Source organism: Elaeis guineensis, chromosome 14 (genome assembly GCF_000442705.2).
Source record: "Elaeis guineensis isolate ETL-2024a chromosome 14, EG11, whole genome shotgun sequence".
Taxonomy (NCBI): domain Eukaryota; kingdom Viridiplantae; phylum Streptophyta; class Magnoliopsida; order Arecales; family Arecaceae; genus Elaeis; species Elaeis guineensis.
Window position 1 is genome coordinate 33,163,552 of NC_026006.2, and position 10,435 is coordinate 33,173,986.

A 10,435-nucleotide genomic window follows, 5' to 3' on the forward strand; every position below is an offset into this window, starting at 1 on the left:
TCTTCAGAAGATTCTACTTTGCATACCAGCACTCATGCTATAATAGATATCAGGATTGAAAATCTAGTAGTTTAGACAAAAATAACTCCACATCCATAGACCGATCATTTAGAGAGCCCAGATTGATTATTTGGTGTACTGGATGAAAATGCATTTATCAATAAGATTTCCATCAGAATTATTCCTTTTGTTTGTGTAAAGATTCAAAGGTATACTTGTTGGGCCTTATGTGGTGCTCCCAAGGCTCAGGGGACCAGGACTAAGGCCGAGATCCCAAGTTCATAAGGTGATCATGGGGTTTCAGGCCTAGTTTGGGCCCTTGGATGAAAGGCTGTCAGCCTTTCAGATCTTGAGGTTCAGGGGTTTTAGGCCTTGAGAGGCTAATTTATATTTGGACTAGGATTGATTTCAAGATTATGAGATTGAGTCAAGTCATAGATGTACATGAGCTTGGGTGAGTGCAATCTTATATTAAGTTAGCCAGGAGAGTTTTTTCGGTTGAATTACATTGACCCTCCATATAAAGATACACTGTATTCTGACTTGATGAAGCGAATGAATACTAAATCATTTTCTCTCTAATCTTCTCTCTCTTTCTTCCTCTCTCTCTAATCTTCTCACATTCTAGCAGCAAGAAACTCTAGGATTTCTTGGCCACCAATCTCAAAAAGGAAACAAAGGAGGCACTAGGGTTTCTAGCACCCTCCTTCATGCAAGTCCCCTTTTGTGCACCCCCTTTTGGCCGCCCAAGAGGAGTTCTACGCTCCCATATTTTGCTTTTTGGAGGCCTCATCAAGGGTGCTTCCAAATCTCAAAAGGTGAATTTCAGATCTGGTAGAGAAAGGGTTCGAATCGTAGAAGAAAATTCTGCCGATAGGATTTACAAGGCTGCTGAAATTCTGAAGGTTATTTTTGTATTGCTGTGTTGCTGGCCTTCAAGGACCTCCATGACCTGATCCTAACTATTTTCTGACATCCATAACCTTAAAAAGTTGTTCCAATAATACTTCATAGGCACAGCAGGTAAGATGAGATCTAATGGAGGCACAATCATTAGTCAGAAAGGAGTCAATGTGATTGATTCAGGCTATCACTTTAGTGAGGAAGTATGTGCATGACTGAAGTCAGTTATTTGAAGATACTAGACCACCCTCTCCATCTAGTCAATCTGGACTTTCTTCTTAAAGCTATACTGACCTACTCTCACTTAGGATGTTAGGATTTATTTTTTAGAACTTTAGTGACCCTAGCAATCCATTTTTGAAATCCTTAGGATGTAGCTCTCATATATCTTGTTTGTTTTTCATATTTTAAATAATAAAAATTTAGATCACTTTTGAAATTATGTTTTAGCAAATCAATGAAAATATAATTTTTTATTAAATTTTATGTGTTTGATGTATCTACTTATTTAATGATTATCTTTGTTTGCTTAATTCAATATTTTATTGGAAAATATGTCCCAAAGCCAATCGTTAGATGATTGTGCTCATCTTGTAAACTATATATAAATTTTTATTAATAAAAATTATTTAATATTTTATTACAAATTGACCATCTTTGAACTTCTGTGTAATAATGAAGTCCTTAAGACTATATATATTACTCGATAAAGAAGGATTTATCATTAAGTTCTTAAAATTGTTCGCGACCAAATGATACGCTATTACTAGGATGATAGCGATATCAAGTGTAGGTCATTGTGTGCCATATGGGTTGGTTGTCCTCTTAATCAAGGAGTATGGAGATACTGTTATGGCATGCAAATGGAATGTATAAGTATATTCGCATCAAATGTGACTATGTGCCGAGCACTCTGCTGTCAAGAGTAGCTTGTGAAGGGTATGAGTATAAGTGTCCCTCTGATCTGAGACCACCATAGTGATTTATAAGTAACTCACTGTACTTTAGTATCAAACTATCTGAGTTTCTAACCTAGTGACGAAAGAATATTAGGTACAGTCAAGTACTTATCAAGTCGGTGTGTAAGTCAAGATGAAATTGATCCCTCTGAATTGGTAGGAGATATGCATCAGTGTATTTCAATTTAGTAAAATCTTGACTAAGATAATCCATGAGATAGATTTGAAAGATTGAAATACAATATGATCGACTTAATTATGATTGATAGTTAAACCCTAAGTCACCTTGAGCATTAAGGTCAAAGGGATGAATTATATAGTAACCATACGCCAGTAAGTTCTAGAAGGTTGCTTTACAACACTTCGATCCATCCGATTTTGGTCATCATTGCTAGATGGTTACATCGATTGATATAGAAAATTATTCTTATGTTACTGGCTTAGGTTCGAACCTATGGGGTAACACACATTAGAAGATTTGATCAGATCTGATGGCTGAAGAGTCCAATTAGATTGTGACTTTGGTGAAGAGTCCTACTTGGACTAGGACTCTATGGGAGAGTCCCACTAAGATTGAGACTCTATCATTTTTGAAGAATTAATTAGTAATTAGATTACTAATTGACTCAATTTGATTGAGTAAAGAGATTTGGAACAAGTCTAATTGAATTAGATTAAATTCGACTCAGATTGGGATTGATATGATCAAATCCGATTATAAGAGAAATTTGATCTTGATTTGATCAGAATTTGAACTCGATTAATTTTTAATTAGATTAAAAATTTAATAAAATATTTAAATTTTTAACTAGATTAGGTTCATTTCTATTAGTGATTTCAATCTAAATTTGATTTGGATTAGAAGTGAATTAGAAATGAAGAGTTCAAGTCAGACTAGGACTCTATCCTTATCTTTTGCACCACATCTGGATCCATGTCAATTTCTTCACGATTAATTGAATTTGGATTGTACTTTTTGGCATCATGAGAGAGGATCTAATAAGGATGGTTAGCTATAGCTGATGAGTCATAATATTATCTCTTTTCTAATTCGAATGCGATCCGAATTAGAGATAAGATGCAGACTAGAAAAGAGATTTTTCGTATATGATATATTATTGGAGCTATATTATTTTTTTCTTTTTTTCTTGAGAAATCTTTTAGTGTGTGAGACTCCACATTTTTTTTCCATGTCCTAATGATTTTTTTGAAATTTTTGGGGATGCCAAAAAGGATTTTGGTATTGATTCATGGCATTCTTTCTTGAAAAGTCCTAATTCCTAGTCTATAAAAAGGGGATTCCACTCTTGGACATCCTATGATCAATTCTCTTATAGATTTTTTATTTTCAGAACCTTTTCTCCATCTTTTCTCTTCTTTCTTTAGATCTTCTATCACTTTGGAGTGTCCAAGATGCTTGTAGAAGAAGAAAGAGATCAGCTATCGAAGTTGTTCACAGACTGACATCTCCGAGCCCCTGATCTGTGTCAATCTTCATGTGAATTTTTCTATAGAGACCAGATGACTTCATGTGGCTGTAAGCAACCTTACGAACACCCTTTCCAACAAACATTGGATTAGAGGAGATTGAGATCAAAATTTATTTGATAATGATCTCTAACTTATTTTGATTCCTATGGTAGATCTAATAGTTAGATCTAGAATTTCAGCATCGATAAGATCGATGTGATTTTTATTTTTAGATTTAAAGTATATATTTTTTATATCAAAGATCTTGATGTGGTAGTCTAAAATTAGATCTTATACATATGATTAGGATTAAATTATTTAATCTATTATTTTTACTGCATAAAATTTTTTAATTGCATATACTACACTACCGTAAATTTTTTTCAACTGATATCAGAGCCAGATTATTTTGATATGAATTAATATGATTTTAGATCTAATTTTTTATTATTAGATCGATTATTTATGATTTATATTAAATCTAAATTAGTTTATTTTTAAATATGATTATTATTTATTTAGATTAGATGTTCTGAGTAGCAAAGTACTCAGATTGGATAATCGCAGGCCATCCGATCATAGGAGCAAGTAGAGTTTCATGACCCTCTCCTCCCATTCAATGGGGTGCTCTTCATAGCGTGTAGGGGTGCCACTGTGAGGTCTTATGAAGAAAAAAGTAAAAAAAAATACTTACTTTCTTGCAAAACTCTAGATCTTGAAACCCTAGGTGGTATTGTATGTAATGCAAGTTGCGAAGATAGTTAGTTACATCTAATCTTGTTTAGTTAAAATTATTTTGATCTAAAATTATAAAAAATTTAGATTTGATCTAAAAAATTTTATGACTTGATGTAAAAAATTTACATGAAAAATTATTTTTAAAACTTTAACCATGTTGATGCAAAACTTAATTGAGAATTAAGTATCAAGCTGATTGGATCTAGAATTATGATTTAGATCTAATGACATTGCATAAAATATGGTACATGAGTTAGCTCAAATCAGGTCCTTCTCTTTAATTGGGTTAGACCTAAGATTAGCATCAAAGAATTGATTGACCATGTAGATAAATTGATTAAGTCTAACCAAATATTGAATTAGATTAATCAGGATTTTTCTAGTACAATAGTTGTAGATGGTCAAGTCCATGTCTTTGATTAGATCAAATGGACCTTGATTGTGGCTCAATGGTTGATTCTGAATCATTAGGTTGGTCAAATCGAAATTAGTTAACCAATTGGTGTCTAAGATAAGTTTGGCATTTCGATCGATGATTTTTAATTGAGAACGGCTTACCTGACCATTTTGATGGTGTCTAAGGCAAGCTGAGCAGACCCTCCCATTGATCTCACTTACCTGCCCTATTTGGTGAACTAAATTTTGATTAGATCACTAAGTGATTCGAGTTAGCCCATGTCATTAAGGTTGATCAATGTAACTGATCTAGGTGTCAGTTCAATCAGCATGACCTAACCCGATTCAATGACTTGATGAAGTCAGTAGGAGGATTATGGTCTATTGATTGATTTTTTTTCTCTTCTTTCTTCTCTAAATCAATTAAATTCTCTAAATTATTAGGTTCTTAAAATGAGCTAGTTATAGTGATAACTAGATCATAGCCTTCTATTAAGGTGAGTGATAATGGTTCCATTATTTTGGATTGATAATGCAGGCGTCATCCGTCTGATGTTCTCTCTGAATGATGGAATTATCATTTATCATATGATGACTCTGATGAACTATCTGATGATAGTTGGATTGATCGAGCCATCCTCGGCCCTGATCACTCATTAGGTAGAATCACTGAGTAGGTTCGTGTTAATGGTTTAATCTAACCGAAACTTTCAGTGGAGGTCCATTACCTACTAAAATGAAATCTGAGACTAAATTAAATACTAGAAGTTATTTGGAGAAATAATTAGTTGATAACCTATCCATAGGTGCATATGGATTGATTGAGCCATCCTCGGGCCTATATATCTGTGTGGATTCTAGTACCTGCTAAGGAATTAAGATAATTTCTTGAATTGCAGGTAGAGGCTACCAATTCGTATAAAATAATGGGAGGACCTTTAGACTAAAGTCCAAATCTTTAGGATTAATAAATTTATATACTAATTAGACTTTGTTCTTTCTTTGTGTGTGCAAATATGGCCTCAAACTTGTCACTCCGATCACTGGACAGTGAGAAGCATACCAGATCAAATTTCGATAACGGATATCGAAAAGTAAAGACTGTTCTAGAGCACGAGCGGATCCTTTATGTGATAACAGATCTGACACCTAAGGAGCTTGCTCCTAACATCCGAAGAGTGGTCCGAGATACTTATTTGAAGTGGCTCAATGACCACACCACGGTTCGTTGCATCATGCGGGCCTCCATGAACGACGAGTTCAGCTAAAAATTTGAAAAAGCTCAATCAGAGAAAATGCTTTAAGTGTTGAGAGATTCCTTTGGTACTCCTAACGACGTTGAGCGGCACAAGACTAGTTGCATCATTTTCAATGCTTGGATGAGGGAGGGTGTATCTGTTATCGATCATATATTGTACATGATCTAGCAGATTGAAAAATTGAGCAAACTTGGCTTCCCTTTGTATGAACAACTTGGGAAAGATGCGATCCTGAACTCTCTTCTCAAGTTCTACTTGTCATTTCTCAGTCATTTCAGAATGACGAAGCCTGTAGTCAACTACCACGATCTATTGGAGTTGCTATAGACTTTTGAGAAAGATCAGCAGCTCCATAAGGAAACAGTGAATCTAGTGAGAAGATCTTTTTCGGGTAGTCGTCGTCCCTTTAAGAAAGAAAAAAAGAAGAAGAATAAGAAGGTGCCTGGTGCTGGGAGTCAGTCCCAAAAACCCAAGTTCAAGGCTGATCAAAGTCAGACAGAGCACTTCTTTTGTAAGAAACAGGGTTACTGGAAGAGAAATTATCCTCAGTATATCGCTTTTCTTGACCCAAACAGGCCAAAGAAGAAGAAGCAATCAGTTGCTGGACAAGGTACTCATGTAATAACATCTTGTAACTTCTCTCTTATAGATACAATGACCTGAGTATTGGATACTGGAAGCCCTATTCATATTTGCAATTCATTGCAGGATCTTCAGGTCACTAGGAGATTTGGAGAAGATGAGAGATTCCTGAATATTGGAGATGGAAGATCAGTTTCAATTCTAGCTTTAGGAATCACCAAGCTTGTATTCAAGTCTCAATATATTGTTCTTAATGAGTGTCATTACTGTCCTAATTTTCTTTTAAATATTATTTCTGTAGGCTTTTTGGCCAATTTAAATTATGAAATATTAATAAAGAAAAATTTTTGTGATATCATTTTGAATGGTGTTACAATTTTACATGGACAGTTGAACAATGGTATCTATATTGTATCTAGGCCTAATGTAATATACATTTCAAATAAATATCCTAAAATAGATGATGTCATAGATGCCTACCTTTGACATTGTAGGCTAGCTCATATCAACAAGAACAGAATGAACAGGTTAGCTCAAAAAGGAATTCTTGATAAACACGATTATGAATCGTTACCTATCTGTGAGTCTTGTTTGCTTGGAAAGATGATCAATTCACTTTTTACTAAAAAAAATGAATAAGCCAGTGATGTATTGGGTCTGATACATATCGATGTATGTGGACCCATGAGCACATGTGCCAGAGGAGGGTATAGCTACTTCATCACGTTCATAGACAACCTATCTAGGTATGGGTACATCTACTTAATGAAACACAAGTTCGAATCATTTGAAATGTTCAAACGGTTTCGTAATAAAGTAGAGAAATAAATTAAAAAAAATATTAAACTTTTTTAGTCTGATCGAGGAGGTGAATATATTTTCAGTGAATTTCTGACATATCCAAGAGAGAATGGAATTCTCTCCTAATGGACCCCTTCAGAGACACCACAGCATAATGGTGTCTCAGAAAGAAGAAATCAAACCTTATTGGATATGGTTCGGTCCATGATGGGGTTTGCAACTCTACTGATCTCTTTTTGGGATATACACTTGAAACAACTTTGTTGGACATGGTTCAGTCTATGATGGGGTTTGCAGCTCTGTCAGTCTCTTTTTGGGGATATACATTTGAAACAGCCTGTCTTGTGCTCAATAATGTTTCAAGCAAGTCAGTTAGTAAGACACTATATGAGATATGGTCAGAACGTAGGTCAAACCTCTTATACTTTAGAATCTGGGGGTGTCCAGCTTATGTTAAACGATTACAAACTGACAAGTTCAGTCCTAAGTTCGATAAGTGTAATTTCATAGGGTACCCCAAAGAAATGAGGAGATATTATTTTTACCTACCTGCTGAATAAAAGGTGTTTGTCAGCAGTAAGGCATATTTTTTGAAAAAAAAATCTTTAGTGAATGAATAAGTGCCTCTAAAATCGAGCTTGACGAAGTTCGACAGGTAGAAAAACCAACACCAATGATTGAATCTGAACTGGATTTGATGAGATCAAACCTAGAGCCCAATGAATAAATATTTTTAAGGTGATCCGGTAGAGTACCGCATCAGTCGGACAAATACTTAGGTTTCTTGGTCCGAGACAGAGATCCTGTCGAACTCAATAAGAACAACGAGGATCTGATCATCTACATGGATGCAATACAGATATCTAACTCTGATAAATGGCTTGAAGGCATGAGATCCAAAATAGAGTCCATGAAGGTCAATGATGTATGGATATTAGTTGACCCACCTGAAGGATAAAGCCCATAGGATGTAAGTGGGTCTTCAAGAGGAAGAGGAGTGCAGACAGGAAGGTGGAGACCTATAAATCTCGTTTGTTTATCAAGGGTTATCGTCAGTGTTATGGTATTGACTATGATGAGATATTTTCTCCATGGTAATGCTCAAATCCATTCGGATCATGCTTGCGATAATATGAAGTTTGGCAAATGGATGTGCAGACAGCTTTTCTAAATGGAGAGCTGAACGAAGAGATATATATGATACAACCTGAAGGGTTCATATCCATAGATGAGTCTAAGGTGTGCAAGCTTCAGAGGTCCATTTATGGAATGAAGCAAGCATCTCGGAGTTGGAACATACGTTTTGATAAAGTGATCAGAACGTATGACTTCGTTAGGAATGGAGAGGAATCCTGCATATATAAATGGACAAATGGATCGTTAATTATATTTCTTGTGTTGTATGTGGATGACATTCTCTTAATCAAGAATGATGTCTCTGTATTATAGGAAATAAAAGTGTGTCTGTCGTCACAATTCTCTATGAAAAATCTGAGAGAAGCAGCCTACATCCTAAGGATGAAGATCTATAGGGATAGATCTAAGAGACTGTTCGGGCTCTCTCAATCCACATACATAGATACTATGCTGAAACGGTTCAGCATGGAGAATTTCAAGAAAGGCTATCTTCTGATAGACCAAAAAAAATTTTTTTCGAAAGGAGAATGTCCGACAACTCCTCGAGAGAGAGCATATGAGTAGAGTTTCATATGCTTCGACAGTAGATTCTATTATATATGCTATGATATGTACGAGATCAGACGTGGCATACTCATTAGGGGTAGTGAGTAGATACCAGTTTGATCCAGAAGAAAATCACTGGAAGGTCGTAAAGACTATTCTTAAATATTTAAGAAATACTAAAGACCAATAGCTTGTGTATGGTAAAACTGATTTGAAACTTGTGGGGTTCACGGACTCCAGCTTTCAGTCAAACCATGATGATAGTAAGAGTGTGTCGGATTATATTTTTATCCTAAATGGTAGAGTAATCTGCTGAAAAAGTTTCAAGTAGAATACTGTGGCAGACTCTGTTTGTGAAGCAGAGTATATCGCGGCATCCATGCTGCGAAGGAAGTTGTATGGTTGTGAAAGTTTATCGACGAGCTCAAAGTGGCACCCTCCGTTGATGGCCCTGTCTTGTTATACTGCGACAATACTGGAGCCATTACTCAAGCCAAAGAGCCGAGATCCCATCAGCGCACTAAATATATTCTGCACCGTTATCACCTTATCTGGAAGATCGTGGATGAGGTTACGTCGACCTTTAGAAGATCGATGAAAGGAAGAACCTGACCGATCCATTTACTAAAGTTCTTGAAATCAAAGAGTTTGATGATCACAAATCGAAGATGGGTATACGATTATGTACCGATTGGCTTTAATCCAAGTGGAAATTATTGAAAAATATATCCCAAAGCCAATCGTTACACGATTGTGCTCATCTTGTAAACTGTATATAAATTTTTATTAATAATAATTATTTAGCATTTTCATTACAAATTGATCATCTTTGAACTCCTGTGTTGTAATAAAGTCTTTAGGACTATATATATTAATCGACAAAAGAAGATTTGTCGTTAAGTCCTTAAAATTGTTCACGATCAAATGATACGTTATTACAAGGACGATAGCGATATCAAGTGTAGATCGTTGTGTGCCATATGAGTTGGTTGTCCTCTTAATCAAAAAGTGTGGAGACACTGTTATGGCATGTAGATAGAATATAGGAGTACATTCATATCGAACGTGACCATGTGCCGAGCACTCTGCTGTCAAGAGTAGCTTGTGAAGGGTATGGGTATAAGTGTCCCTCTGATCTGAAACCACCACACTGACTTATAAGCAACTCACTGTACTTTAGTATCAAACTATCTGAGTTTCTAACTTAGTGATGGAAGGATACTAGGTGCAGTTAAGTACTTATCAAGTCGGTGTGTGAGACAAGATAGAATTGATCCCTCTGAATTAGTAGGAGATATGCATCAGTGTATTTCAATTTAGCAAAATTTTAGCTAGAGTAATCCATGAGATGGATTTGAAAAGTTGAAATATAATGTAGTTAACTTAATTAGGGTTGACAGTGAAATCCTAAATCATCTTGAGCATTTTGGTCAAAAAGATGAATTATACGATAACCATACGTCAGTAGGTTCTAGAAAGTTGCTTTGCAACACTTCGACCCATCCAATCGTTGGATCATCATTGCTAGATGGTTACATCGATTGGTATATAAAGTTGTTCCTATGCTACTGGCTTAGATTCAAACCTATGGGGTCACACACATCATAATATTTGATCAGATCTGATGGCTGAAGAGTCCAATTG